Source organism: Chelonia mydas, chromosome 1 (assembly GCF_015237465.2).
Source record: "Chelonia mydas isolate rCheMyd1 chromosome 1, rCheMyd1.pri.v2, whole genome shotgun sequence".
Classification (NCBI taxonomy): Eukaryota; Metazoa; Chordata; order Testudines; family Cheloniidae; genus Chelonia; species Chelonia mydas.
Window position 1 is genome coordinate 347,935,440 of NC_057849.1, and position 24,143 is coordinate 347,959,582.

The 24,143-nt window shown below is 44.7% G+C and overlaps 1 long non-coding RNA gene across 1 annotated transcript; it reads left to right on the forward strand.

Annotated features, from left to right (window-relative positions):
* Positions 1-6,580: 6,580 nt before the first annotated feature.
* On the forward strand, positions 6,581-11,844 carry LOC119565295. The gene is made up of 3 exons (XR_005223912.2): positions 6,581-7,772; positions 9,357-9,429; positions 11,685-11,844. It is a non-coding gene; the product is annotated as an uncharacterized LOC119565295 (long non-coding RNA).
* The last annotated feature ends 12,299 nt before the right edge of the window (positions 11,845-24,143 follow it).

The window sequence follows — 24,143 nt, forward strand, 5'->3', positions numbered from 1 at the left end:
CCAGATCATTTATGAAGATATTGAACAAAACCGGCCCCAGGACCGACCCCTGGGGCACTCCACTTGACACCGGCTGCCAACTAGACATGGAGCCATTGATCACTACCCGTTGAGCCCGACAATCTAGCTAACTTTCTACCCACCTTATAGTGCATTCATCCAGCCCATACTTCCTTAACTTGCTGACAAGAATACTGTGGGAGACTGTGTCAAAAGCTTTGCTAAAGTCAAGAAACAACAGTTTAAGCCCATTGTTTCTTGTCCTAGGTTAAGGAGAATAATTTTTATCCTTCTTCTTGTAACAACCTTTTATGTATTTGAAAATTGTTAGTCTTCTCTTCTCCAGACTAAACAAAGCCATTTTTTCAGTCTTCCCTCACAGGTCATGTTTTCTAGACCTTTAATCATTTTTGTTGCTCTCCTTTGGACTTTCTCTAATTTGTCCACATCTTTCCTGAAATGTGGCACCCAGAACTGGACACAATACTCCAGCTGCGGCCCAATCAGCACTCAGTAGAGAGGAAGAATTACTTCTTATGTCTTGTTTACAACACTCCTTCTAATACAGCCCAGAATGATTTTTGCTTTTTTTGCAACAGTGTCACACTGTTGACTCATATTTACCTTGTGATCCACTATCACCCGCAGATCCCTTTCCACTGTACTCCTTCGTAGGCAGTTATTTCCTGTTGTGTATGTGTGAAATTGTTCCTTCCTAAGTGGAATACTTTGCATTTGTCCTTATTTATTTCATCTTATTTATTTCAGACCAGTTTGTCCAGTTTGTCCAGATCATTTTGAATTTTAATCCTGTCCTCCAAAGCATTTGCAACCCCTCCCAGCTTAATATTGTCCACAAACTTCATCAGTGTACTCTCTATGCCATATCTAAATCAGTGGTTCTTAACCTGGGGTGCACACACCCCCTGGGGGTGCGAGATGCCCTTCCTGGGGGTCCGAGACATACCTGAATTTTTTAGAAGGTAAATCATCGAAAACACAAATTAAGCACAGGCACGTAAGTACAACTACTTTGTTTCATCAAACCTATGTATGTATTAACATTATACATTTAACAATTACTGTAATATACAAACAAAAATATATCTAGGTTTAAAGAACTGACCTACTTCAACGATTTTTGACAAGGGGTGCAGGAACATATTTTGATTTTTGATAAGAGGTGAGAGAATATATTTTGAGACCCAAAGGTGCAGGCTTCAGTAAAGGTTAAGAACCACTGATCTAAATCATTGATAAAGATACTGAACAGAACCAGACTGATCCATGCAGGGCCCCACTCAATATGCTTGTCCAGCTTGACTATGAACCACTAACTACTCTCTGGGAATGGTTTTCCAACCACTTATGCACGCACCGTATAGTACAGGGGTTCTCAAACTGGGGGTCGGGACCCCTCAGGGGGTCACAAGGATATTACCTGGGGGGTCGTGAGCTGTTAGCCTCCACCCCCAGGCCCCGCTTTGCCTCCAGCATTTATAATGGTGTTAAATATATAAAAAAGTGTTTTTAATTTATTAGGGTGGACGTACTCAGAGGCTTACTATGTGAAAGGGGTCATCAGTACAAAAGTTTGAGAACCACTGTTATAGTAGCTCCATTTAGGCTATATTTCCCTAGTTTGTGTATGAGAAGGTCATGTGAGACATTATCAAAAGCCTTACTAAAGTCAAAATATACCACATCTATTGCTTCTCCCTCTCTCTCCCCCGCCCCACCCCACCCCTCCATCCACAAGCCTTGTTACCCTGTCAAAGAAAGGTATTAGGTTGGTTTGACATGATTTGTTCTTGACAAATCCAGGCTCTAAGTGTCTGCAAACTGATTGCTTAATTATTTGCTCCATTATCTTCCCAGGTACTGAAGTTAAGATGACTGGTCTGTAATTCCCCAGGTTGTCCTTATTTCCCTTTTTTAGATGGGCACTGCATTTGCTCTTTTCCAGTCCTCTGGAATCTCTCCTGTCTTCCATGAGTTTTCAAAGATAATCGCTCAGATATCTCCTCAGTCAGCTCCTGGAGTGTTCTAGGATGTATTTAATCAGGCCCTGGTGATGTGAAGACATCTAACTTTTCTAAATAATTTTTAAACTTGTTCTTTCCTTATTTTAGCATCTGATCCTACCTCATTTTCACTGGCGTTCATTAAGTTAGAAGTCCAATTGCTACTAACCTTTTCGGTGAAAACCCAAACAAAAAAGGCATTTCCACATTTTCTGTTATTGATTCCCCCCGTCATTGAGTAATGGGCCTACCCTGTCCTTGGTCTTCCTTTTGCTTCTAATGTAGTTGTAGAATGTTTTCTTGTTACCCTTTATCCAGACGCTTGGGGCAAAGCTAGCAGCATCCCATGTAGAGAGCCAGGCTTTCTGGGAATACTTGACAAACAATGAGCAATAAAAATGAGAAGCTTCACAGAATACCAGAAAAGTTAACTTCCCTACTCACCACCCTCCAAATAAGCCACTCCCCATGTCCAGCCATGCTGTGGAGACATTGCATTTCTCCCAGCTGTCTGGAGAGCCCCTGTGCTTCTGGCGTGCCAGGGAGCAACAGCACCAGCCTTCCCTATGTGTCCCCACCTAGGACCACGGGAAAATTTTTTCTGGGTCTTTCAGTCATCACCAATGCAGCACTGACATTTTGCACTTGTATAATATAGACTTCAGCAGACAGAAGCCCAGAACCACTGACTGCCCAGGAATATTTCAGAGACAGTCTGACTAGGACAAGAGCAGACCCTGGGAAGAACGGGTGCTTCATGAATCACCAGGTGTAGGCAGGAGAGGGCAGAGTCAGCTAATGGAACTGGGCATTGATGGGAACATTAAGCCTTGGGGTGGCTCTGGGGGATCGGACTGTTGCTTTGGTGGGTGTGCATAAAAACTCTGTGGGCACGGGGGAGGCAGTTACACCTTGTGTAAAATTAATATGGATAATATAATGTTATGGAGGTTAAACTATGGAAGGAATGTGCATTTTCCCAGGACGTGTACAGTGTATACTGGAGAAGGGGTAAATGAAATGCAAACAAAACATGGTACTTAAATAAAATCCTATTAGGGCTCGAAAAGGAGCCACAATAGGTTGTGCTTTCTTTTTCAGATCTTTGTGTAATTTGGAGCAGGAGATGAAAGTGGAAAGTAATCAGAACTCTTGTGGAAGTGGAGTGTTTCCCTTTTAAGACAGTCTTGGAGCTGCTAATAGCTTTGGATCCAAAAGCAAGCTAGAAAGCCTCTGTGTAAATGCAAATTACCTAGCTGATGGGCACAAAGTAGCTGCAAATAATGAAAACAACTGGTCAGCAAACAAGCTACTAGAAGACTCAGATTATGGCCTTCCAGGAAAGGGAGGTGAAAAAACAAGTCAAGCCTGAAAGTAAGGGGAACAGGTTAAACCTAAGGGGTGGAGTGTTAGGATATAGATATTCAGGCCTGTCTGTAAAGGCCTATACTCTAAGAATTTAGGTGTATTCTTATCACTTGGCTAGTTGTAGAGGTATAAAAGAAAGAAAGAATGAAAATCACTGTCTGCCGGTGTAAGGGCCTTCTCTTACTGAGACAGTCTGAGGCCCTTTTCTTGGGCTAACGCCTTTGGCTAAGCAGCAGAGGCAGCCCTAAGCTGGGAAGCGAATGGTCAGATCCTCACATTCCAAACTAGTCTCCTTGAAATAAGGTGCTATTGAGCAGTTAGAAATACAATCCTGTCCTTATAATGCCTATCGCCTCCAGAGAAAGGGAAGTCCCTAGAAGATGTAAAAGGAAACGTAGTTTGATAGCATCCTGTCTGGCAAGAACTCACTTATCAATAGACACAACTGGGAAACGCCTGTGTCTTTATAGATGTAGTTGTGAAATCCTCACTTCTGTATTGTTTTGTCATTATATTCCCACTTTGCTATTGTTTATTTGCATGGTCTCTGTCTGGTTCTGTGATTGTTTTGGTCTGCTGTATAATTAATTTTGCTGGGTGTAAATCAATTAAAGTGGTGGGATATAATTGGTTACATAATCATGTTACAATATGTTAGGATTGGTTAGTTAAATTTCAGTAAAATGATTGGTTAAGGTATAGCTAAGCAGAACTCAAGTTTTACTATATAGTCTGCAGTCAATCAGTAACGGGGGGATGGGAACAGGGAATGGGAGTGGGGAAATTGGAATCATGTTTTGCTAAGGGGGGGAATGGGAACAGGGACACAGGCAAGGCTCTGTGGTGTCAGAGCTGGGAAGGGGGACACTAAGGAAGGAAACTGGAATCATGCTTGCTGGAAATTCACCCCAATAAACATTGAATTGTTTGCACCTTTGGACTTTGGGTATTGTTGTTCTCTGTTCATGCGAGAAGGACCAGGGAAGTAAGTGGTTGAAGGAATAAGCCCCCTAACAGGCATTAACACAAGAATAACCATACAGGGTCAGACCAATGGTCCATCTAGCCCAGTATCCTGTCTTCTGGCAGTGGCTGGTGCCAGACACTTCAGAGGGAATGAATAAAACAAGGCAATTTATTGAGTGATCCACCCAGTCATCCAGTCCCAGGTTCTGGGAGTCAGAGGTTTAGGGACATCCAGAGCATGGGGTTGGGTCCTGACCATCTTGACTAACAGCCATTGATGGACTGATCCTCCATGAACTTCTTTAATTCTTTTTTTGAACCCACATGTACTTTTGGCCTTCACAACATCCCCTGGCAACAAGTTCCACAAGTTGACTGCATTGTGGGAAGAAGTTTGTTTTAAACCTGCTGCCTATTAATTTCATTGGGTGACCCCTTGTGCTTGTGTTATATTAAGGATAAATAGCATTTTCTTATTTACTTTCTCCACACCATTGACAATTTTATAGACCTCTGTCATACCCCTCCTTAGTCATCTTTTGTCCAAGCGGAACAGTCCTAGTCTTTTTAATCTCTCCTCGTGCCCACAACTATTTTTGTTGCCCTTCTCTGTACTTTTTTCCAATTCTAATACATCTTTTTTTGATATGGGGTGACTAGAACGGCACGCTGTATTCAAAGTATGGGTGTACCATGGATTTATATAGTGGCATTATGATATTTTCTGTCTTCTTATTGTAATTCTTCTGCCAGGTGGAGTTGGCAGCAACAAGGGCTGTGTTCAATATCTAAGGGTTTCTCTTAACAATACAAAACAGAACCAGCTCAAGCTCCCATCCATTAATCTGGGAAAATTAACCACCACTTCTGGGTGCCTCCAAGAGGCAATACTACTCCTCTCACAAGCACAGAGTATGTGTAGCCAAGAAAGCATTCAGTAAAAAGGGAAAAGGAACCCAGCATTGATTTGGGAAAACACCACAACCACGATTCAAAAGCACATGACCACGAGCAAACCCCCACCCCAGGACACGTTGGGCAGTGTCCTTTGCTTCAGTTTCTCACCTTGTGTGAAAGGCCAACAAACGTCCCTTTAACACACCACTCAGTTGCTGTCTTTGGTTAGCAAAGACCCAGAGTTGAGAGAGAGATTCACAGGAGTTCATTTTTCCATTGCAGTGTAGAGCAATGCCCTAGCTGGTACAACTAGTCCACAGTTACTGCTGATCACTCTGCCACTGTTGGTCCAAGGTTCAGCACCTGCTTATCAGTGATTTCAGCTCTAGTGATAGCTGAGCAAAACAATAACTTACAATGGAGTCTAATCAGCTGTCTTTAAACAGTGGAGAGTCAAATGCTGTATAGGGCTCCTTAAGCAGCCCCCCTCCCCGGAACATCTGTCCTCACCTTGGCTCTTCTTGTGGCATTTGGCATCCTTACCCACTGCTTAGCGAGTGCAATTCAGTTGAGGGTGACCCCCTCAATCAGGGCAGGCTAAGCACATTTCTTCTGCCCTTTACTCGTACAATCAGGATAACACCACTTCATCACGCACTACTACAGTGATTTGTAACAACACTGGCCAAATGTGATTTGGCAAAGCACCTCCATCATGCTGTGCATTTAGGCGGAGCAGGCAGTTCTGTGCCAACACGGTCTGTTCCTGACCAGCTCATCACTAGATGGCAGGGGAGAGTTCACCCAAGCCCCAGCTGAAGTGGTCTATCCCTTTTCTAGGGCTTCCTGTCATCATTAGCTTTTTGAAGGCTGCTGCACATTAAGCAGATGTTTCCAGAGAACTATCCACAGTGACTCCAAGATCCCTTCCTTGAGTGGTAACCGCTAATTTACACCTCATCATCTTGGATGTATAGTTGGGATTATGGTTTTCCAATTTGCGTTACTTTGCATTTATCAATATGGAATTTCATTTGCCATTTTGTTGCCCAGTCACCCAGTTTTGTGAGATCCTTTTGTAACTCTTCACAGTCTACTTTGGACTTAACTATCTTGAGTAATTTTTTATTGTCTGCAAATTTTTCCACCTCAGTGTTTGCCACCTTTTCTAGATCACTTACGAATATGTTGAACAGCACTGGTCCCAGTACAGATCCTTGGGGGATGCTGCTATTTACCTCTTTCCACTGTAAAAACTGACCATTTATTCCTATGCTAAGTTTCCTGTTTTTTAACCAGTTCTTGATCCATGAAAGGACCTTCCCTCTTATCCCATGAAAACTTACTTTGCTTAAGAGCCTTTGGAGTGGGACCTTGTCAAAGGCTTTCTGAAAGTCCACATACACTAAATTGAGTGGATCGCCCTTTTCCACACGTTTGTTGACCCCCCTCAAATAATTCCAAAAGATTGGTGAGGCATGACTTGACTTCCTTTTACAAAAGCCGTGTTGACTCCTCCCCAACAAATCATGTCAATTTATTTGTCTGATAATTCTGTTCCTTACTATAATTTCAACCAGTTTGCCAGGTACTGAAGGTAGGTTTACTGGCCTGTAATTGCCAGGATCACCTCTGGCAAAGACCTATAAAAACAGGCTATTTGGTTTACTCCAGTATCAGGAATACCTTCTCTCCTACTGTAGATACAATGGTATTCCCTCACCCCATCCCAACACACAGAGCAGTCCACACACAGACTCTCCTTCACTTCATATGTCAATTGACAACAACAATCAGCTTGTCTCCTGTTGCTCCATATGAAGTCTAGAAACATCCATCTCACAGATGCCATTACACGAAGAGTCAGGGACACCAGGATACGTCTCCCACCCTCTGTTGTGAGAGGCCTGGACTTGACATGACCCACAGCCCTCTTGTGTATGACTTAGCATAACCTGCAGCCATCTTGTATTCTCAGCTACCATAAATTAGAAATAAAAACTATAAAGTCAGGAAAATTCATCCTCAGCAGACAGAAAAATACCAGCTGCATCCTTACTAACAGGAATAGATACAGTACAATCACAGTTTCATGGGAATAGAAGGAAGTATGAACAAGCTAACCTTGAATTTCTGCAAGTTTCTTACTAGGTGCCTGAACTTTTAGTTCAAAGTTGCTTTTGCTGATAAGTAGCAATTATGAGGTTTTGCTGTTGCTAGAGAAGTGGTTTGAGCCCATTAGGGATTATGATTGGTTAAATTTATTGCATAGTCATGTTTTAAGTAAAATACTTCGTTAAAGTATAGATAAGAAGGACTCTCATTTTAACTATATAATGAGGGTCAAAAAAGATGCCCGCTGGAACTAACTCCGGGACACAGCTCAAGAATAAAGCTGCCAGAATGCTTACATCGTGCACGACCATTCCGTGTAGAAGCCGGCGCCCCGGACGAGATCTGATGCTGACCGGCCATTGGGAGAAGTCTGGCTGCTTTATTGGGAGTGGCGAGCATTAGGTACTTGGCGTGTGTATTCTGTTGATTAATTGTTAATAAATACATGTACATGTTTAAGGGTATTACTGTGTAAAGACTCCTTCACTTGCACAAGATCCTGTTAACCCATAGAGGGCCACTGGACCCAGGGGAGGGGGAGGGCCTAAATTGTGTGGGTAACTCCTCCAGGATACATAGCAGCTGGAATAATTTACACATTAGTAACATCTTGATGTGAAGGTCATATTGCATCATAGGAGAGAAGGGATCTGGGCAGGGATACAAGGCCAGACTTCTAGCTCTTTGTGGCACTAACTATAAGCTTCTTGACTCAGGTTGTTTTTTTGTTTTGTTTGTTTTAAAGAAGTGTGTTTTAATTTACCTGGGCTCCATATTGACACTCTAAAATGCTGCAAAATCTTTAACTCGTTTCTATTCTTTTCCTGTCTCGTTCAGTACTTTGTGTCTATTCTTTTCCCAGGAGCTTAGAACATGGAAAAGAAGGAAGGGCTGAGCAGAGGGGGAGAACTTTCTGCTTTACCAACTAGCATTTTCTCCCCCTTCCCCGGTGTTTTCACATTATGGTGCAATTAACTAAATTTAGAAATAAAGTTTTTAAAGTCACAGTTGAGCGCAAACACTGCAGCAGCAAGTGTCTCAGACAAACTTTTAACAAGTCCCTTTGTGCCTTATTTAGAAGTTACAGAAAAACACCCTGGTTAATAAATCCCCAGGAAATTCTGTACTGTTGTCATTAATGCTCAAACCTTGGGGGGATTTGTCATGGAGACAAGTGAGGACTGTTGGGGGACAGGTCCTGAGCAGAGACAAGGAGCAGGAAAACTTCACTTTCAAACTTCAGCTTTTCCATTCAGTTTAAAGTGTGCTATTGAGGGGCACTAACTGACCCCTGTGCAGTTTCTACCTCTCAGCAGAGGGAGGTACAAGCTGAGGGCTGAATAGGTAGAGGCTGTCATGCAGGGAACCTCCTGCAGGTCACTGGCAGAGGCTAGGAAGGGGAGAGGGTGGCTGGAGCAGCTGCGGTCTGTGCTGTACCTGTTCCGTGCAGTAACAGACCCACCAGGACTGTCAAGCCAGCACATTTCATCAACACTATACAAGACACTAGAGACAGAGTGTCGCTGCTGTGGCTGCAGAAGAGATTTCACAGGGGGTCACCATGTCCCTGTGGGAACATCCAGGCCAGTAAGGATCCCCGAGATCCGAGCTGGAACCAGTCCCCTCCTGACCCCTTTGATGAGGTCCTGACACTCCACGCTCCCTGGCTTCGTTCAGGCTGACGGGCCCCCCCGTCCCTTCCCTTGTGTGAGGCTGCAGAGTCACCTCCCACTTTTCCTGAAGTTCCACCTAGTTTTCCTCTGTTTTCCTCTCACTGCTCACAGTTACAGTCAAATCAACTTCCTGCTGAACTGGGCCAGTGCGGCTCTGTAAGGCCCAGCCCAGGGCCATATTCCCTAAGGAAGTCAAGCTGGTGAGAGGCAGAGCAGCTGGAAGTCTCTGTGCAAAGATACAAGTAAAAAATAGGGGTGAGGTCATGACAGGGGTCTACAGGACACCACTAACCACCTCCTCTTCCTGAACCAGGCATTTCTAGAACAACCAACAAACAGCAACACCACAAGACCGGAGGGACGCTACGCAGACATCTATTGGGAAGGTAATATGGCAAATGCAATATTCCCAGTCAAGTCTTGGAATGTATTGGAGACCATTTTTTGTTTCAGGAAGTGGAGGAAGTAACCAGGGGCACAGCCATATTAGACTGGATTCCAACCAACAGGGAGGAATTGGAAGCGAATCTGAAGGCGGAAGGCAATTGGGGTGACAGTGACTGTGAAATGAGAGATTTCATGATTGCACGGAAAGGGAAGAGTGAGAGCAGTAGACTAAGGACAGTGGACTTAAAAGAAATAGGGTTTCACAAAGTCAGAACTGGTAGGTAAGGTCCCATGGGAAGAAAATTGAAGGAATCATAGAATATCAGGGCTGGAAGGGACCCCAGGAAGTCATCTAGTCCAACCCCCTGCTCAGAGCAGGGCCAACCCCCAGTTTCTACCCCAGATCCCTAAATGGCCTCCTCAGGGATTGAACTCACAACCCTGGGTTTAGCAGGCCAATGCTCAAACCACGGAGCTATCCCTCCCCCGCAAAATGATACATGAATATGTAATGGCAACAGACCCCAGTTGTCAGCAGGCAGGATCGAACCGGGGACCTCTGCAGCTTAGTGCATGAGCCTCTACCACATGAGCTAAATGTCACTTGGCTGTTCAGTCACCTGAAAAAGAAGATCAGGAGAGCTGGCAGTTTCTCAAGGAGAAAGTATTAAAGGCACAACTGAAAACTATTCCAATGTGAAGGCAAGAGAGGAAAAATAGTAAGAGCCCAATATGGCTCCATCAGGACCTCTTTAGTGACACAAAGGGGAAACATGGCTAACTGCAAAGGAGGAGTGCAAAAGAACAGCACAAGCACGTAGGGGAAAATTCAGAAAGGCTAAAGCACAAAATGAGTTACATCTAGCAAGGGACATAAATACATTAAGAGCAAGAGAAATAACATCAAGAAGGCTAAAGTGTTTAATGCCTCTTTTGCTTCACTCTTCACTAACAAGATTAATGGGGACAGATACTCAACACAATTAACATTAACAACAAGAGGGAAGAAATGTGAGCCAAAATAGGGAAAGAACAGGTTAAAGAATATGAAGATAAGTTACATGTATTCAAGTCAGCAAGGGCCTGATGAAATTCATCCTAGGGTACTTCAGGAACTAGCTGAAGCAATCTCAGAACCATTAGCTAGCAATTATCTTCAAGAACTCAAGAAGGACGAGTGAGGTCCCAGATGACTGGAGAAGAGCAAACACAATATGTATCTTTAAAAAGGGAAACAAAGAGGGTGCAGGAAATTACAGACTAGTCAGCCTAGCTTCGAAACCTGGAAAGATACTCGAACAAATTATTAATCAGTTTGCAAGCACCTAGAGGGCAATAGGATTATAAGAAAAGGTCAGAATGGATTTGTCAAGAACAAATCATACCAACCTAATTTCCTGTCCACGTTCAGACATGCAGGGGAGTGTTTTGTTTGGGAATTTTCTTTACAATCTCTGTCCACATGTTGCTCTGTGTTAATGCTGGAGAGGGTGAGCTCAGATACAAGAATACTTAGTAGGGCTGTCAATTAATTGCAGTTAACTCACGCAATTAACTAAAAAAATTAATTGTGATTAAAAAAACTAATCACAATTAATTGCACTTATAACAATAGAATACCAATTGAAATTAAATATTTTGATTGTTTTTCTACATTTTAAATATTGACTTCAATTACAACACAGAATACGAAGTGCACAGGGCTTTTGCTTACAAATATATGCACTGTAAAAATGATAAAAGAAACAGCATTTTTCAGTTCACCGCATACAAGTACTGAAGTGCGATCTCTTGATCATGAAAGTGGAACTTCCAAATGCAGATATTTTTTTTGGTTACATAACTGCACTCAAACAAATCAGTGTAAAACTTTAGAGCCTACAAGTCCCCTCAGTCCTACTTCTTATTCTGCCAATCGCAAAGACAAACCAGTTTGTTTATATTGACGGGAGATACTTCTGCCTGTTTCTTTATTTACAATGTCACCTGAAAGTGAGAACAGGCGTTTGCATGGCACTGTTGTAGCCAGTGTTGCAAGGTATTTACGTGCCAGGTATGCTAAACACTCATACGCCCCTTCATGCTTTGCCCACCATTCCAGAGGACAAGCTTCCATGCTGATGATGCTCATTAAAAAAAATAATCCATCAATTAAATTTGTGACTGTACTTCTTGGTAGTGGTGGTGGTGGTGGGAATTGTATGTCTCCTGCTCTGTTTTACCCGTGTTCTTCATATATTTCATGTTTTTGCAGTCTCGGACCATGACCCAGCACCTGTTTAAGAACACCTTCACAGCAGATTTGACAAAACGCAAAGATGGTACCGATATGAAATTTCTAAAAATAGCTACAGCACTCGACGCAAAGTTTAAGAATCTGACGTGCCTTCCAAAATCTGAGAGGGACGAGGTGTGGAGCATGCTTTCAGAAGTCTTAAAAGAGCAACACTCTGATGAGGAAACTACAGAATCCAAACCATCAAAAAAGAAAATCAACCTTCTGCTGGTGGCATCTGATGCAGATGATGAAAATGAACATGCATCGGTCCCCACTGCTTTGGATGGTCATCAAGCAGAACCCATCATCACCATGGACGCATGTCCTCTGGAATGGTGGTTGAAGTATGAAGGGACATATGAATCTTTAATGCATCTGGCACGTAAATATCTTGCAACGCCAGCTACAACAGTGCGATGCGAATGTCTGTTCTCACTTTCAGGTGACATTGTAATCAAGAAGCAGGCAGCATTATCTCCTGCAAATTGTAACCAGTCTCGTTTCTCTGAGTGATTGGCTGACCAAGAAGTAGAACCAAATAGACTTGTAGGCTCTAAAGTTTTACATTGTTTTATTTTTGAATGCAGTTTTTTTTGTAGATAATTCTACATTTGTACATTCAACTTTCATGATAAAGAGATTGCACTACTGTATTGGTATGAGGTGAATTGAAAAATACAATTTTTTTGTTTTTTACAGTGCAAATATGTGTACTCAAAAATAAATATAAAGCGAGCACTGTCAACTTTGGGTTCTGTGTTGTAATTGAAATTAATATATTTGAAAATGTAGTAAACATCCAAAAATATTTAAAATATATGGTATTCTATTGTTGTTTAATCGCACAATTAATCGTGATTAATTTGCTTAATCGCTTGACAGCCCTAATACTTAGCTCTTACAGCAGAGTGGAAGGTGCTCAGCTGGAGACTCTGCTTACCCTCTCCTCACCTGTGAGATAAGGGACCTGCCATCCTTTGCTTATTACTGTCCCGTCCTAGTAGCAACACTTCTGTGCACCCTGCTGCCCCAGAACCTCTTTGCTTGGGACGCAGGGGCACCACTTCCAACTCCTCTGCGCTAGGACTTCTCTTCTGGCTCAGTAGTGCCAGCTCTCACTCCTCCCCTCCCTCAGGCCTCTCTCTGCTCTAGGACCAGACATGAAGGCAGGGCAGGTCTGGGTCCTCCACCCCAAGGCTCTTGCACACAGCTCTGTCCACATGCCCAGCCCTGCATATTGCAGGGTCAGAGGCAATCATAGAATCATAGAATATCAGAGTTGGAAGGGACCTCTGGAGGTCATCTAGTCCAACCCCCTGCCCAGAGCCGAACCAATCCCCAACTAAATCATCCCAGCCAGGGCTTTGTCAAGCCTGACCTTAAAAACTTCTAAGGAAGGGGATTCCACCACCTCCATAGGTAGCTCATTCCAGTGTTTCAACACCCTCCTAGTGAAAAAGTTTTTCCTAATATCCAACCTAAATCTCCCCCACTGCAACTTGAGACCATTACTCCTTGTCCTGTCATCTGCTATCACTGAGAACAGTGTAGATCGATCCTCTTTGGCTCCACCTTTCAGGTAGTTAAAAGCAGCTATCAAATCCCCCCTCATTCTTCTCTTCCGTTGACTAAACAATCCCAGTTCCCTCAGCCTCTCCTCATAAGTCATGCGTTCCAGACCCCTAATCATTTTTGTTGCCCTTCGCTGGACTCTCTCCAATTTTTCCACATCCTTCTTGTAGTATGGGGCCCAAAACTGGACACAGTACTCCAGATGAGGCCTCACCAATGTCAAATAGAGGGGAACGATTACGTCCCTCGATCTGCTGGCAATGCCCCTACTTATACATCCCAAAATGCCATTGGCCTTCTTGGCAACAAGGGCACACTGCTGACTCATATCCAGCTTCTCGTCCACTGTCACCTCTAGGTCCTTTTCCGCAGAACTGCTGCCTAGCCATTCTGTCCCTAGTCTGTAGCGGTGCATTGGATTCTTCTGTCCTAAGTGCAGGACCCTGCACTTATCCTTATTGAACCTCATCAGATTTCTTTTGGCCCAATCCTCCAATTTGTCTAGGTCCCTCTGTATCCTATCCCTACCCTCCAGCGTATCTACCACTCCTCCCAGTTTAGTGTCATCCACAAACTTGCTGACGGTGCAATCCACGCCATCCTCCAGGTCATTAATGAAGATATTGAACAAAACCGACCCCAGGACCGACCCTTGGGGGACTCCGCTAGATACCGGCTGCCAACTAGACATGGAGCCATTGATCACTACCCATTGACCCCGACAATCTAGCCAACTTTCTACCCACCTTGTAGTGCATTCATCCAGCCCATACTTCTTTAACTTGCTGGCAAGAGACCGTGGGAGACCGTGTCAAAATCTTTGCTAAAGTCAAGGAATAACACGTCCACTGCTTTCCCCTCATCCACAGAGCCAGTTATCTCATCATAGAACCAGTTATCTCATCATATGTCATCACAACAGCTCCTTCTGCAAGGGCCAAAAATCCTGTGACTCACACTCAGTTCACAAGTTCGCAACACTGCAACATTGCCTTCCCCTGGCTGCTCCAAGGGGAGTTGCCTTCCCCCCCAGTCCAGCCCCATGCGGGGAGCTGCCAGCCAGTCCCCAGGGTCAGACTGCAAATTCACTGCTAAAAATTTACACTGAGTAATCAACCATTGGAACCATTCTCCAAGGCTCGTTGTAGAGTCTCCATCACTTGACAATCCAGACTGGATGTTTTTCTAACCCAGGCTCTAGGAATTATTGGGGGAAGTTCTAGTCTGATCTCCTGTGTATCACAGGCCAGAGATCAGACTAGATCATTACAATGGTCCCTTTTGGCCTTGGAATCTGTGAGTCTCCCACTCCCAGCACTGGCCTCTGCAACCCATCAGCGTCGCTTTTGCCTCTTTCTCCCCCCACATTCTCCCCTCCCCCTTTCACAGGGTCTCTGCTGTTCCTCACAGTCCCTGAGTCCTGTCCAGACCCCTGAACCATAGAGTGTCAGCCATTTTGCTTGTGGGCATGGCTTCAACCTCACTGAAAGCAGTGGGAGGTGGTAGCCATCTTTGCTAGTTAAATGGAAATTAAAATGTACAGTGACAAAAATGAAATCACTACAAGCTGCATGGAAACTTTTAGAGATACGATAATAGAGGCTCAACTTAAACATATACCCCAAATTTAAAAACATAGTAAGATGACCGAAAAAAAAAATGCTACCATGACTAAACAACAAAGTAAAAGAAGCAGTGAGCGGCAAAAAGGTATCCTTTAAAAAAAGTTAAATCCTATTGAGGAAAGTAGAAAGGAGCATAAATTCTGGCAAGTGAAGTGTAAAAATATAATTACGCAGGCCAAAAAAGAATTTGTTGAACAGCTAGACAAAGACTCAAAAAGTAAGAGCAAAAATTTTTTTAAGTACGTCAGAAGCAGGAAGCCTGTGAAACAACCAGTGGAGCCCCTGGACAATCGAGATGCTAAAGGAGCATTCAAGGATGATAAGGCCCTTGTAGAGAAACTACATGAATTCTTTGCAACGGAGTTCACGGCTGAGGATGTGAGGGAGGTTGCCAGACCTGAGCCATTCTTTTAGGTGACAAATCTGAGGAACTGTCCCAGATTCAGGTATGAATGGGGGAGGTTTTGGAACAAATTGATAAATTAAACAGTAATATGTCACCAGGACCAGATAATGATATTCACCCCAAAGTTCTGAAGGAACTCAAATGTGAAATTGCAGAACTACTAACTGTGGTCTGTAACCTATCATTTAAATCAGCTTCTGCACCAGATGACTGGAGGATAGCTAATGTGATGCCAATTTTTAAAAAGGGCTCCGGAGGTGATCGCGGCAATTACAGGCCAGTAAGCCTGGCTTCAGTACCGTGGAAATTGGTTGACGCTATAGTAAAGAACAAAATTAACAGACACGCAGATGAACATGATTTTTGGGGATGAGTCAACATGGTTTTTGTAAAAGGAAATCATGCCTCACCAATCTACTAGAATTCTTTGAGGGGCTTGACAAGCATGTGGACAAGGGAGATCCAGTGGATATAGTTTCAGAGTAACAGCCGTGTTAGTCTGTATTCGCAAAAAGAAAAGGAGTACTTGTGGCACCTTAGAGACTAACCAATTTATTTGAGCATAAGCTTTCGTGAGCTACAGCTCATTTTAGCTCACGAAAGCTTATGCTCAAATAAATTGGTTAGTCTCTAAGGTGCCACAAGTACTCCTTTTCTGTTAGTGGATATAGTATACTTGGACTTTCAGAAAGCCTTTGACAAGGACCCTCACCAAAGGCTCTTAAGCAAAGTAAGCTGTCATGGGATAAGAGGGAAGGTCCTCTCCTGGATCAGGAACTGGTTAAAAGATAGGAAATAAATGGTATGAATAAATGGTCAGTTTTCACAGTGGAAAAGGTGTCTCCCAGGGGGTCTGTACTGGGACCAATACTATTCAACATATTCATAAATGATTTGGAAAAAGGGGTAAACAGTGAGGTGGCAAAATTTGCAGAAGTCCAAACCAGACTGTGAAGAGCTACAAAGGGATCTCACAAAACTTTGTCCTCACTGACAACTATTTCAGATTTGGGGATAATTTATACCTTCAAGTCAGCGCACTGCTATGGGCACCCACATGGCCCCACAGTATGCCAACATTTTTATGGCTGACTTAGAACAACGTTTCCTCAGCTCTCGTCCCCTAGCACCCCTACTCTACTTGCGCTACATTGATGACATCTTCATCATCTGGACCCATGGGAAGGAGGCCCATGAGGAATTCCACCAGGATTTCAACAATTTCCGGCCCACCATCAACCTCAGCCTGGACCAGTCCACACAAGAGATCCACTTCCTGGACACTATGGTGCTAATAAGCGATGGTCACATAAACACCACCCTATACCGGAAACCTACTGACCACTATTCCTACCTACATGCCTCCAGCTTTCATCCAGACCACACCACACAATCCATTGTCTACAGCCAAGCTCTAAGATACAACCGCATTTGCTCCAATCCCTCAAACAGAGACAAACACCGACAGGATCTCTATCAAGCATTCTTAAAACTACAATACTCATCTGGTGAAGAGAAGAAACAGACTGACAGAGCCAGAAGAGTACCCAGAAGTCACTTACTACAGGACAGGCCCAACAAAGAAAGTAACAGAACGCCACTAGCCGTCACCTACAGCCCCCAACCAAAACCTCTCCAGCGCATCATCAAGGATCTACAACCTATCCTGAAGGATGATCCCTCACTCTCACAGACCTTGGGAGACAGGCCAGTCCTCGCTTACAGGAGGACTGGCCTGAAACAAATACTCACCAACCTGAAACAAATACTCACCAGCAACTACACACCACACAACAAAAACACTAACCCAGGAACCAATCCCTGCAACAAAGCCCGTTGCCAACTCTGTCCACATAATCTATTCAAAGGACACCATCATAGGACCTAACCACATCAGCCACACCATCAGGGGCTCGTTCACCTGCACATCTACCAATGCCATGTACATTGGCCAAACTGGACAGTCTCTACGCAAAAGAATAAATGGACACAAATCAGCCATCAAGAATTGTAGCATTCAAAAACCAGTCAGAGAGCACTTCAACCTCCCTGGACACTCAATAACAGACGTAAAAGTGGCAATTCTTCAACAAAAAAAACTTCAGAAACAGACTTCAAAGAGAAACTGCAGAACTGGAATTAATTTGCAAACTTGACACCATCAAATTAGGCCTGAATAAAGACTTGGAGTGGATGAGTCACTACAAAAAGTAATTTTCCCTCTGCTGATACTCACACCTTCTTGTCAACTGTTGGGAATGGGTGATGGCCTCCTTGATTTCACTGGCCTCTTTAGCAGTGACCCCCAACAAGGTACGGCAACTCCCATCTTTTCATGTGCTGTAATACATATGCACTGCTTACTGTATTTTTCACTCCATGCATCTGATAAAGTGGGTTTTAGCCCACAAAAGCTTATGTCCAAATAAATTTGTTAGTCTTTAAGGTGCCACAGGGACTTCTCATTGTTTTCACAAAATTGCATGACTGGACAACAAAATGGCAGATTTCAGAGTGGTAGCTGTGTTAGTCTGTATCAGCAAAAAGAAATTGAGAAATGCAAAGTAATGCAAATTGGAAAGCATATCCCCAACTATACATATAAAATGATGGGGTCTAAATTAGCTGTTACAACTCAAGAAAGAGATCCTGGAGTCACTGTGGATAGTTCTCTGAAAACATCCACTCAATGTGCAGCAGCAGTCAAAAAAGCTAACAATGTTGGGAATCCTTAAGAAAGGGATAGATAATAAGACAGAGAATATCATATTGCCTCTATATAAATCCATGGTATGCCCACATCTCAAATACTGCGTGCAGATGTGGTCGCCCCATCTAAAAAAAGATATATTGGAATTGGAAAAGGTACAGAAGAGGGCAACAAAAATATTAGAGGCGTGTAACAGCTTCCATGTGAGGAGAAATTAATACGTCTCGGACTTTTCAGCTTGGAAAAGAGATGTACAAAAGGAAGTATTTTTTCACAAAATGCACAGTCAACCTGTGGAACTCCTTGCCAGAGGATGTTGTGAAGGCCAAGTCTTTAACAGGATTTAAAAAAGAACTAAATAAGTTCATGGAGGATAGGTCCATCAATGGCTCTTAGCCAGGATGGGCAGGGATGGTGTCCCTGGCCTCTGTTTGCCAGAAGCTGGGAATGGGCAACTGGGGATGGATCACTTGATGCTTCCCTGTTCTGTTCATTCCCTCTGATGCACTTGGCATTGGTCACTGTCAGAAGACAGGATACTGGGCTAGATGGATCTTTGGTCTGACCCAGTATGGCTGTTCTTATTAAAAATGACAGTCCATCTGGCCAAGCCATAGCAATCCAACAACCAGGCTGTGGTAGATTCCATCTTAGGCTCCATCTCTCTCTGACCTCTTAGTCAATCCCAGGTGAGAACAGCCAGTTTCTTCCAGAAGTCCACTCTTTATCCCCTACAGGTCACCTGCTAGTCCTTTGTCTCCAGGCTGGGCCATGCTGAGCTCTCTACCCTACTTGCCGGAGCTTCCCGCTGTTGAGGCTCGGTTGTTTAGTTGTTAGGGATTTCACAGTCCCTCTGGACTGTCTGTTGAATTGGATCAGTTTCAACTAGTTCCTTAATGACACTATTCATTGCAGCAAGGTGACACCTACCCTTCATGTCCTGTGGTGCTTCCAAGAGCAGACTTCACCCTGTTTTCCCCACTGGGTAGCAATGCGAAGGACAGAGGGAAACTGAGGCACATGTGGGCTTCATAAAATGATTACAGAAATTTTCCACTTCATCACACCCTTCCTGTTTGAGTGCACTTGTTTGAAGTGCCACTGTTCACTCCATCAGGCTCCCATAGGGAAGTCCACAACAGCCTCAGAATGGACATGATTCTCAAGATTTGGAGGGGAAGTCAGTTGGATAGCACCAGGATGGGTGCAGAGTAAAAACCTGAACAGAACAGATCATTGGCACTGATGCAGTCCCCATTCCATACTCAGCGCTGAAACCAGTGCAGCAGGAATCCAAGCTTGTAGCTGGACTCTGGGGTTGGCACCAGGCTCAATAATCAGCTTCCCTAGTGGTGGGAGGTTCAAATCAGGACCGTAACTGAGGAGGTCAGTAACATCCAGAGATGGTTTCATTTGTCAGCATCTAACCCACACTTCCGTAAGCAAGGCAGGCAGCTGGCCCTCCTGAATCCCCATCAGTAATGGGCCCACCGTCTCTGCTGGCTTTAGACAGCTATGAAGGACAGTGACTCCACTGCAAGTCTGAGAACATGGAAGTGGGGAGACCCAGCTGTATCGACGGTGCATTTCTTCTCTCGCCTGATGCAGTTCCCAGGGCAGCCGTCAGCTCCAACTCAGCCTGCCCTCTGAGACGTAGGTTCACAATTCCTGGCAGCTCTGGCTGTACCGCATGTTCCCCAGCCTGGCCCAGCTCCAGGCAGCACTGCTGTTCTGGGCTGGGCAGCTGCCATGGTGGAGGTGCACGGAAAACTCTCTGCTTTGGCTACCACTGTGGCTTAGGGATGCAGTGACTCTTCAACTCCACTGACTGGAGCGAGTGCGACTTGCTCCACCAGCATCCAGCGTCCGTGTCTGTCCCACCCACAGCTACCCTGCTGCCTGGGTGCACTCACGCTGCCCCAGGCTGTAGAACTGCCTATCAGCAGCACAGACGGATATGTGCAGGGTGCTCAGGTTTGCCTGCTGCTGACTAAGAGCAAGAGAGGGGGAAAGGATGGGGGCTTCAGTGTGACAGGACCTGCAACCTGGCAGGCTGTATATCCAAGGGATGCACTTTCAGCACTAAAATGAACTCTGGGAAAACAGAAAAATGATTCTGGACACTCCATAAAGCCCTTTTGTTGGTGTTCAACTGTGGGGACCTAGAGGTGGGGCCTGGGATTGGGAGATCGGGGGCTGGGGGAGGCCCAGTAAAGCTGACATTCTGGGCTTCATCCATCTGACTTAGATCCAGCACCAACACCCGAGAAGCCCCATGGGATGGAGTGGGAAGGGAAGTGTTTTTACAGGGCTCTGTTCCTGTCATTGACAGTGAGCTGCATTTGAGAGTCTGTCCCTGTGGGCTCTCTCAGCCGGGGTTAAATACCACGCCCTCCAGGCAGCCCCAGCCTCAGACCCAGGGAGCAGACAGGTTCCTCCTCACGCAGGTGAGACCCAGGCATTTCCATGATCTTTTCTCTTCACAGAGCATTTGGTGTGGGCGTGAGCTGCCATCCCACCAACTCCCAATGGCAGAGGTTCAGCAAGGGCCCAGCTAGAGCTACTGACACCCCCTCCTCTCCGCCATGCCCGTGTGGCTCCAGCCTGAGCGATGGACCCAGCGACAGGACACCCTGCTGGGTAAGTCGCTCTGCAGCCTCTGCTCTGGGCTCAGGGATGAAGGAGCTGAAAGCCAGTCCCAGCCTCTTCCCCATGGGGCTGTCAGCCAGTGATCCTGCTGCTTCTACTGCATGGAGAGAAAGGGTCAGAGAGTCACTGAATACTGGGATGCTGGGGAAAGTCTCCCTCAGCAATGAGGGTGGGGAAGAGGACAGCTCCAGCCAGGCATCTCCCTGTGTGTTGGGGACGGGGGGATTCTGGCCAGTCATCTCCCTTAGCAACACTCTGAGAAGGGCATGGGGGCTGGAGTCCGGAGGCCAGAAGGGTGTCTCCCCAAGTCCTGGGCGCGCAACTCGCTTGCACCTAAGAAGAGCCACTTGGACAGGTTCTGTAGGGAAGTGTCTTGGCAGGTGGAACATTGCAGAGCAAAGTGATTCCCAGCTACGTAGGCGCAGACCATGGTGGCAGAGGCTTCATGTGGAAGGGCAGCTGCTCTCTCCCAGCACAGAGGGTGAATTTACCACGAGCAGAGGGCCAGCCCAAAGTCTAGGCAGCATTTACCTTTCACAAAGGTGCTGGGTGCTCTGGGTAACTCTGACACTCAAGGAAAGTGACCTGCCAGCACAGACAGTTCTGAAAAGCTGCTGGCAGGGCAGCTGGAGCCAGAGGTGGGCTGGAGAGGAATTTGCTCAAGAGAAGTAAAGAGAGTTACCCTGTCATTCAGGGCATTCTGCTCCCGATTCGGCTGTCTGCCCTGTAACTGGTGCTGGGCTTCTCCTGGGGATGGGGGGGGGGGGGGGGCAGGGAGAGAGAGGGGGGAGGGCAGGGAGAAGGGGGAAAAAAAAGAGACCGGGAAATTAAATGTGGAAAAACTCCAGCCAACATCCAGAATAAGAATTTTAAACAGAGGAGCGAGGAAATTCAAAACACTGGGTCCCATTAATTTAGCCCCATTGTACCTATTGTATACAGAACAGGAGTAGCAAACTCTGGTGATACGTAGAGGATGCTTTTTAGTTTCATTGTGTGCCACCTTGTTATGAGGAAAGTTAAACAGGAGCATTCCCCTTCCAGTCATTCTGGATCCCTCTCATGTTCCCTCTCCTCTAAACCGAGTAATCCCAGCCTTTCAGTCTGTCTTCATGTGAAAGTCTTTCCAGACTCAGCCATTCCTATCAGTCTCTTAAGCCCTTTAGTTTTGCTTTATCCCTTTTGAGATGAGGATGACCAGAACAGAGCATCACCTCCTGGGGATGTGTGCCATCAGTTTGTATAATGTATGCCACCTATCTTTAGTACTATTCTCTTACCTGTATTTGCTTTTACTGCTGCCCACAGCAGATATTTGCATTGACCTGGCCACAATATCTATTTCTTTTTGCTAATTTGATTATAGTTAAATTAGAACCTAGAAGTGCATCTGGGAAGTTCAGCGTGGAAGTAAACTGAATAGCATCTGTCATCAAGTTGCCCCATTGCTTAGCTTTGTAACGTCTCCCCAGAAGGGACCATTAGATTATGTTATATGACTTCCTGTTTATCAGAGGCCCTTAAATTTAACGCACGTACCCCGGTATTGAGCCCAATCACTTGGGTTTGGCTAAAATGTATATTCCAGGAAGGCATTCAGTCTTGATTTGAAGACATCACAAGATGGAGAATCTATCACTTTCCTTGGGAGTTTGTTCCAATGGTTAATCACCTTCACCATTAAACATTTCTGCCTTATTTCTAATTGGAATTTGTCTGGTTTCAGCTTTCAGCCACTAGTTCTTGTTATGCCATTCTCTGCTAGATTAAACTGCCCTTTATTTTCTCCCTGTGAAAGGTATTTATACAATGTAAGCAAGTCACCTCTGAGTCTCTTCCTTGATAAACTAAGCATACTGAGCTCTAAGTAGCTCAACATTAGGCAGTTTCCCCAGCCCGTAAATCACTTTTGTGGCTGTTTACCGCATGCTCTCCAATTTTTCAACATTCTTTTAAAAATGTGAATGCCAGAACAGGACACAGAATTCCAATAGCGCTCTCCCTAATGCCGTACACAGGGGGTAAAAAATTACCTCTCTACTTCTACTCACTACTCCCCTGTTTGTACATCTGAGGAACACATTAGCTCTTTTTGCCACAGCATAGTACTAGGAGCTCCTATTGAGTTTTAGTCCTTTATGATCCCTAAATCCTTTTCAGGATACAGTCCTCCATTATGTAGGTACAGCCTGCATTTCTTGTTCCTAGATCCATGGAAGAATGTGACCATGCAGACAAGGCAGGGGAAGAAACCAGCTAGTAGTGGTGAAATCGAGTTGAATAACAGGGTTTTCTGCATTGGGAAAAGAGGAAGCAGAAGACGGCATGGCAAGGAAGAAAAGAAAGGAAGCCAGTCCCTGCAGAGGAGGAGAAGAGACGATGGACATAGCCAGGGACCACAGCCTAAGGAAAAATGAGGAACATTTAAATGGGACCACAAGGGAGAACATAAGACTGATTCATACCAACACCAGGGAGAAACAGGTCTATGTGATTGGGGACCTCATACTCAGGAGAATTGACAGGCCGGTCATCAGACCAGATCCAGAGAATAGAAGAGCATGCTATCTGCCAGGAGCAATACCACAAGATGGAGACGTGAGGTTGAAAACTATCCCAGTAGGACTGGAGAAAAAAAAATCCACTGATTCTGCAACATGTTGGGACAAATGACACTGCTAGATTCCCACTAGCATAGCTCAAGGATGACTATGGTTAAGATGTTTAAAGAAGTGGAAATTCAGATGATCTTCAGCAGAATACTTCTGGTCCATAGCGAAGGAGGGAAAAGGCATGACAAGATAATGAAGATCAATAGATGGCTCAAGGATTGGAGCGACAAGGAAGGTTTTGGGATGATCAATCATTGGGAAGCATTAACAGAAAGAAGACTCTTCTCAACTGATGGGCTCCACTTGAGTACCTGGGGTATTTGCCTTCTGGAATCAAGGCTGGCATGACGGATAAGAAGGAATTTAAACTAGGAGATGAGGGGAGAAGGGTGGGAGAGTCTCAGGAAATCTTCATGCCTGGCTTAAATATGCAAGACGAGTCAAAATCAGTTAAAGGAAGATTTAGTAGGGGAATAATGGAACTCCACAAGGTAAGAGTATGGACAGCAAGAAAGAAAGTACAAATATTGATTGGAATAGTAATCAGATAGGTGGTACAGTTAGTGAAAGGACTATACCTAGTATGACTAGAAAACTGGATGAAGTCCCAGGGAAACAACTGAAATGTTAGTACATGAACGCAAGGAGTCCAGGCAATAAAATGGAGGAACCAAAACTACTGGTGCAGAAGATTGAACCAGATATTATAGGGATTACAGAAACGTGATGGAATAGCACTCATGACTGGAATACAGATATTCAAGGGTATATGCTGTTTAGGAGAGATAGGAATAAAAGGTAAAGGTGGTGGGATAGTGTTGTACTTTAGCAAAGTGGTGAACTGTAAGAAGTGATGGAATG